Here is an 8098-nt window from a genome sequence, read left to right on the forward strand (position 1 = left end):
ATTGCCTTTAGCTTTGTGACAATGTTTTTTTTTTTTTTTGACAAGCCAGCTTAAACGTGAATCAAATAGGTCTAGAGCCCAAACCCTATTACTTCAGTGTTGAAACTCTTTTTTCTTTTTTTTTTGTGAATGAGCTTGCTCAGACTCAGCTCGTTTAGCTCTGGCCTGTCATGAGCTTGAACTTGTCTCAACTTGCCATAAGAGTGAGCTGAGATTGAACGCCTCAAGCTTGGTTCGTTCAGCTTATTTACTAGCCTTAGGTCCAATTCCAAACCATTATCAGCCCTAGGCTACCTCATGCCTAAGTTGAAACACAACAGCTCAATTTTAATTATTTACGTTGTTCATATTGTTTGGTACCTTTAGCTTGAGTCTTAATCAGTCAAGTTAGACTATTAGTTATGAATATGAGATTCAGATAAGAGATTGGATATGTCTGGTTCATATCACTCCATGAAAAATGCAATTTAGATCCAAAGACTTAGTATCTGAACATATATTATAGGATCTACTCCATCATATCACTTCTGTATCTACATCAAAACCATTATCAAGCATAACATACCTAGTCTTTATCTAGGTCAATCAAAACCATTGTGGTAAACATTTCTTGGGTTATGATATGCATAAGATGGATCATCAATGAGAGAAAAAGTTATTAAAAAAAATCATAAAACAGGTATTTGAGTACATCAAGAAAAAATTAGGTGGGTGGATGTAACAATAAAAAAGTTGGATGATTTTGTAAGTAGGTGATAAGTTAACTGTTTTTGTAATTTACCATATTATTTCTAAAATGAAACAAATGATGTGTTTCCCATGTTAGAACAGCTAACATAAAGAAAAAGAGAGCTCTTCAGTACGGGTCTTTTTATATGGCTTCAAAAAAAAAGAAAAAGACTAGATACAACGTGAAAGTACATGATCTCTATGGCCGACCCATTGTAATGTTCACATGTCTCATCTTGTTTTTAGACCATATAATTAGACTACCATTATCGACAAGTTGTATGATATGATCTTGCAAATGGTTGGTTTAAGCCACGTGATATGTTTGGCACATAAACATCACACTTCATCACATGCCATGGCATTTCTATGCACTTTATATTTCGGTTGCAATTCTTCTTTAGTAGTTGCATTCTGCCACCTTAATTTTCATGTGTTATTTGGAGAATAATGGACATGAAGTATGGAATTACAAGTATAAGGTTAACATGGGAAATAGAGCATCATGAAGAAACAGTATGCAATTACAATTATAAGGCTCAACACGGCGAAACACATTTTCCACAAGCATGTTGCCAAAATGTCCTTTTGGTGAAAGACACCAAAGTGCAACTTGTGCAAGAACACGCCAAACTATTCAAATAAAGCAACAAACTAATGAAGAGTATGAGAGAAAGAAAAGTAAAACAAAATCATTATCATGATTTAGCATTATAGCGGATGTCTACAACTAAACCTCACATTTGTCTTTCACAAGTAAGCCTAAAAAAACCCACCAAGCCTAGGGGTATGACAAGGTTTTTTCATACATTTTATACGTTTGGCTCTTTTTACCTCTCATTTGAGGTGAGGTCTACTTAAAGTTAGTGACTAGAGATTCTCCAGGACCAACTAAAGGAAATTGAGAAGCAAGGCCAAGCTAAAGGTATCTTAAACATATTCTTAGGTCCAAAGAGTTTGTCACCTGAGTAGGTCCTATAGGGTCTGATGTCTGATACTCAGGATATCTAGCTATAAACTTACATTATTCACCCTTTTAGGTTTCTAATTAGATCTCAATGTCTTGGTTAGTTCGTCCTCACTACTAATTCTTGTTTTCCTGAGAACCTATTCACTAGGATTTTAATCTCTATGATTTCATTTCTAATCAACCTTTTTGAGAGATGCCAGTCTTATGAGACACGACAAATTTTAAAACAACAACTACTACACCTTCATCCCAAAACAATTGGAGTCGGCGATATGAACCAAAAAAGAAAATCATTCTGGGTCTTCCACATGAATCCTTCTCCTCCAATCATTTTTATCCAATGCCATGTCCTCGGTGAGGTTCAAAGCATTCATATCCTTTCCTATCATCTCCATCCAAGTCTTTCTAGGCATACCCCGACCTCTTTTAACTAATATATTTTCCCATTTCTCCATCCTAACTGGAGCATCATTAGGCCTTCGCCGAATATGTCCAAATCACCGTAAACAATTCTCTCTCATCTTATTTTCAATGGGTGCAACGCCTACCTTCTTATGTATCTCCTCGTTCTGAATCTTATCTTTTATTGTATTTCCACACATCCATCTAAGCATACGCATCTCATCTACACTCATTTTTTGAATATGATGTCTCTTGGCAGCTCAACATTCTGTACCATATAGCAAAGCGGGCCTAATAGTCATTCTATAAAACTTTTCCTTCAACCACAATGGCATTCTACGATCGCACAACACTCCAGTTGCACTTTTCCATTTCATTCACCCAACCTTTATCCTATGATTTACATCTCCATCAATTTCTTCATACTTTTGAATGATAAATCCCAAATATTTGAAACAATCATCCACCGGTATTTCTTGCTCACCAAGCTTCACTACACTCCCATCACTACTTCGTTGTTTACTAAACTGACATTCCATATATTCTATCTTACTCTTACTCAACTTAAAACCTCTTGCTTCCAATGTATGTCTCCATAATTCTAACTTAGCATTAACCCCAGCTCTAGACTCATCAATCAAAACAATATCATCAGCAAACAACATACACCACTACACATTTTCTTGAATTGATCTCGTAAGCTCATCCATCACTATAGCAAATAGGAAAGGGCTTAAAGCAGATCCTTGATGTAACCCAACCGTTATAGGAAAATTGGTTGTCACCCCTCCACAAGTGCGGACATTGGTTACTACTCCTTCATACATATCTTTAATGAAGGAGTAGTAACCAATGTCCGCACTTGTGGAGGGGTGACAACCAATTTTCCTATAATGACAAATTTAAAAAGAATCTAAAAATAATCCAATTTAATAGTAATACATTTTTAAATATGCATCATCAATTGGACCAGAAAACTCAGCTCCATCAACATTGATGAGCCTATAGGAGTTTTCAGGTAAGACTTATTTGACAACGTATGGTCCTTCTCACCTAGGGCACCACTTGCCCAGGAGATGTGGGCTTATGTATCAAATGAATCTCATGACCAAATCATTGACTAAAAAAGATCACTCAATCACATGCTTAGTATAATGTCATTTAACCTTCCTCCTATAAATATTCTGCATGCTCATTTGCTAGGAGCCTTTTCTTATCCAAGAGATCTAGCTCATCCAACTTAAACTCATGCTGGGCTAATTCTAAAGGCATTTCTAAGGTTGCAACCAATGTTGTGAAAAGCATTGAGGCATAGCGAGGCGCTTCACCAAAATCTAAGGCGAGGAGTAAGCCTCAAGGCGTAAAGCGTAAGCCTCAAAAAAAAATTAACTTAAAAAAGATTATAAAAAATATCTAAAATTATAAATAAATAAAAATTGCCTTATTGATGAAACAACAACCAACAAGAAATAAAAAAATCTCAAATAAATACTGAAAAAATATGAGATTAACATGTAAAAGTAACATTAATGCAACAACTTGATCTACGTAAGTATCTAAGAAATAAAATATGTGCATTCATTCAATAAAAAATTAAGAACGAAATGCATATTAGCATTAACAACATCATATGGACATAATTAAAAAATGCATGTTAGCATTAACAACTAATCAATTCAATGGATTCAACATATCTTTTGATTTTTTTTCTTCCTCAACCTAATGTAGCAAGTTGTGCACGGCTTGCCAAATCAATTCAATGACTGACAACTTTTAAATCTTTTTTTCTAACACCACAATAACGTGCTCAACTGACTACTAAAAGAGATAAAACCATTAAGAATTGATTTAGGATGATGACCAGCCAGAAGACCCACTAAGTTTTTTTTTGTTATGAGAACGGTCTGGACCAAAGGTCCGCCATAGTAAATCAAAAGAAAATCCTAATTTAAGCTAATAAACTAGAATAAATCAAACAAAAAATAATTAATGTTAAAAACCTAAGAGGATTCTTGAAGCTGAAGTAACAAAGTCTCATAATCAACACTCAAAAGAAGTAGGGCATTTATCCCACACCTTAAAGAAACCTAAAAAGATGACCTGCATATCACAATCTATATAGGAGATTTCGGACAGAGGCTGCAGTCCATTCATCCTTTGCAAATCAAAAGATGGAAAGATAAGTCAAAGAAAAAATAGAAAATACAAACCGAGAACAAGAATGGGGAAAAAGTGAAACTTACCCAAAATGTACAAACTGTGTGTTTCAAATGAACGAACTCGTCTCCTCCTTTCTCTCCGACAACAAACCCTAATACACCCAAACAAATTTTTGGCCCCCGAACTCATCTCCTCCTAACTCGTCTCCTCGGTTCTCTGTTTTTTAGAAAACAATAGGCCCCCAACTACGTGTTTCTCAGAAAATATAACATTAGGGTCGGGGGGGCTGTTATTTAAAACCTATTTCCCTCATTTGACCAAAAATTTGAGGCGTATACACCTCACCTTGAGGCGCACCTTGCCCCGAGGCGTGCGTGTGCACCTCAAGGCGCATGCCTTGGGGCATTTGCGCTTTATACATGCGCCTCAAGGCACAAAGGCCCTCGCCTTGAGGTGAGGCACGCTTTTTGCGCCTTGAGGCACACTTTTAATAACACTGGTTGTAACAATCCTAAAAGGTGACAATTTCACTTACAAGGGAAAAACAACTTGGGTCCTATATACTAACTCAAAGAGAGTTGCATTGGTAGGGGTCCTAACAGTGGTACGATATGCATGCCAACACTGCATTATGTAGTTTTTCATACCAATCACGACCTGTTTTGAAGATTTTCTCAATAATGCGGATGATGGTCCTGTTGGTGGCTTTAGCTTGACCATTACCTTGGTCCTGTTGGAATTCCCTTGAGCTTTCTAGTGATGCACCTGAATGATGGCTCCTGAACATGGGACTCATATTGCAAGTTTGGGTCAATGTTATTAGAACTCCGGGCTAACTTTGGCAGACAAGGATTCTTAGGAGGCTTCACTTAGGAATCATTTTTCGTATCCTTAGCCATAAGTTTAGGTTCTAATGACAAATAAGAGTCCAAACAAGACACTCAACACATAGATCAGTAAAAAAAAAATTCTTAGGTCTCCTTGTATGTTTAGCATGACCTGATCTGCTTCCGGATTATTTGGCTTCACTGGTTTCTTGAGAATATGAGATGAAAATCGATGGGAGTGTTCCACGTAAGAGTGCACTAAACACATTGAGATAGATTGTCACTTCATTAGAGAAGCATACTTGAATGGGATCATGTCCTTGACTTACATTGGTTCAGCCCAACAAATTATGGATATGATCACAAAGAGTTTGTCTACTTCTTAGTTTTATACATTTCTCCACAAGCTTGAGATGATATGGTTAACCTCATATGAAGCTTGAAGGAGAGTGTAGAAATACACTGTATCATACAGTTTGTGCAATATTTACATAGTCTACTTAGGGATATTGCTGCAATTTTCTGCTTATGCAGAATGGTGATGTCCTTTGTCTGCCGCTCCTTTTGTGTATAATATAGTTAAATATACAGGGACATTTTGGTCATGGATTTTATCCTTTAGAAGGATCGACCCTAATCAAACATGATGCAACCCTAATGCTGAAATAGAATGAGCAATTTCCTTTTGCTATCATTGTGTGCTTCCCTCCCCATTCATATAGGATCATGCTAATATAATATATATTAAGCGGTTGGAGGGCTACGATTCTTCTGCCACGCTATATAGAATCTTCAAGGCAGAAGAAGATACAATGTGCATGCTATCCCACAAATCTCTACTATGGAAACAAATGAAAAACCATAGAGAAAAAAACTGCCCTAATGGGCTAAAATCAAGAACAAAGGGAAGGCTCTAATTGAAACAACACAACTACATCCATATATTTTAAAGCCTACGAGATGCCTTTCATGGAAATTCAGAAAACAAAGACCTCCGAAACTAAGGATGTAATCTAGTTGATTTACAGCAAACTGATCTGTATTTCTAGCAGAAAGAAATAAAAGGGGTAAAAACTATAAGTGCCTATGGGTTAAAAGTATCAGAAAATTACTAATTCCACTTACCCTCAGATTATTCTTTTTCAGGAACTGCTCTGTACAGTCTGGACCCCATTGAAGACCAATGTCTCTCTCTTTATTTGGTGAAAGGCCTGGGCTCGTTGATGGATCTGACAATAATACATCACCAGAAATCAAGTTCAGACCCTCCCAAGGAGGATCAAGAATCGTTCTCCTTGCCCTAGACGATTCCTCGATACTACCAAGGGTCAGGGACTTGAGATTAACATTAGAAATTATTTTTACGTCCCTTCTTTGACTTTGCCCTCTTTGAAGCAACAAATCCAATGCTGCGGAACAGACCTCCTTGAGAGGCATATACACACATGCCTGCTATGAGAGAAGCCAAGGGGAGACCTTAAAAGCATCCCAAACATTTCCTGTATACATGTTTCCCCTGGTCACCATACTTAGCCATTACCTCTTTATCAAAGCCATAGACTGATGTGCAATATTCAAACTCTATGATTACCACGAAGAAGGAATACCCTTAGGGGTAAAAGAATCTGCATACACAAACAGAAACAAAAATGTAAATAGAGATACATAGAAAAAGAAAATAAAATGAGCAATGGAGTCACCAAAGCATCAAGAATTCAATAAAAGCATTCAAACTCCAAAGGGCTCTGCAAAATTTAAAGTGAAACAAGCAAGTATATCTTATCCAATTTAGTTGTGAAGAATAGGTAGTTACATCTCTAATATTAACTCTACATACACTACCTAATGAGTAGTCCAGATGGTCATCCCATGACATGATAATGAAAATCTTCAACATTCCAATGCCTGGACATGGATCACGGATCAAAGAAAAGGATAAATGCAAAACTAGCTCATCACAAAGTATCAGAAAAATTCATGTCCAGGTGCTCAACAGCTTTACCCCGTCCTGTACTCATCAAAAAGAACCAATAACGACCAAAATGGCATCAAAATCAGCAGAGGAGTATCAAGAAGAAGCTCAGGCATTAAGTCGTTACCTCTGATCTTCGACTTGTCCGAGGACAGCTTCAACATGATGTCTCTGACATCGCCATGGCCGATTGATGATCGGGTGCACCTCTAAAACCCTAACCGTGAGTATGGGGATTTGCTAGGGTTTTTTGATGGAGGAGGAAGGGAACAGAGAGAGTTTAGTCTCTTTCGAATAGTCGTTGCGCAAAGGCGAAAGGGCGAGGGTTTATTTTACCCACCCCGCAAAAAATTTGCTGGGCTATTAACAACGGCTGCTAACTTGTCGTTAATACTTCAAAGGGCAGTAGTTTAAAGTTTGGTAGGACTTTTAGCTACGGTCTTTTTACTTTTAACTGACCATTTTACTCGCTCTACGAAAAGTTTGATGAAACTATTAACTATGACTCAAAACCGTAGTTAAAAATCAAAGAACCGTAGTTAAAATTTTCAAGACTCATTATTAATTACGGTTCTTTTTATTGAAATCACATTTAATAACTAAAAATCAAGTAAAGCTCTAGAGAGAGATGAGCTGGCATCAGTTTAGAAGATGGTCTCGACCATGCACGTCTAAAACATCTAAATTCATTGCATATATATATATATATTATGCCATAATTTGTAAAGATAGATGTAATTTTTCTTTTTGTGTGTCATTGATTCCTATTTATCTAAGGGATATACAATTATTGTCAAAATCTCGAGAGATGAATCGAATTCTACATTCTCAATTCTAAGGATTTCGAATCTTAACAATGCTTTGGGGAAGAGCTGGTGCGACAACATGCATGAGCAAGAGTAGAGCGGCATCTGCCACCACATGATGGAGGTTGTTCTGGATGTGATGGTGAAACCCATGCTCGGCCCTCCCCATCATCTCCAATATGCCTCTGTGCTTGCTTGGGAGGCGATCGGGCTCACCCTTCTTCCATAATGC

The 8098-nt window shown here is 37.1% G+C and overlaps 1 pseudogene; it reads right to left on the bottom strand.

Moving 5' to 3' along the window:
- Positions 1-521: 521 nt before the first annotated feature.
- LOC149816756 (serine/threonine-protein phosphatase 7-like) lies at positions 522-7224 on the bottom strand (annotated as a pseudogene).
- Positions 7225-8098: the final 874 nt, after the last annotated feature.

The sequence above is a fragment of the Nuphar pumila genome, chromosome 14 (assembly GCF_984573655.1).
Source record: "Nuphar pumila chromosome 14, dmNupPumi1.hap1.1, whole genome shotgun sequence".
NCBI classification, from domain to species: Eukaryota; Viridiplantae; Streptophyta; class Magnoliopsida; order Nymphaeales; family Nymphaeaceae; genus Nuphar; species Nuphar pumila.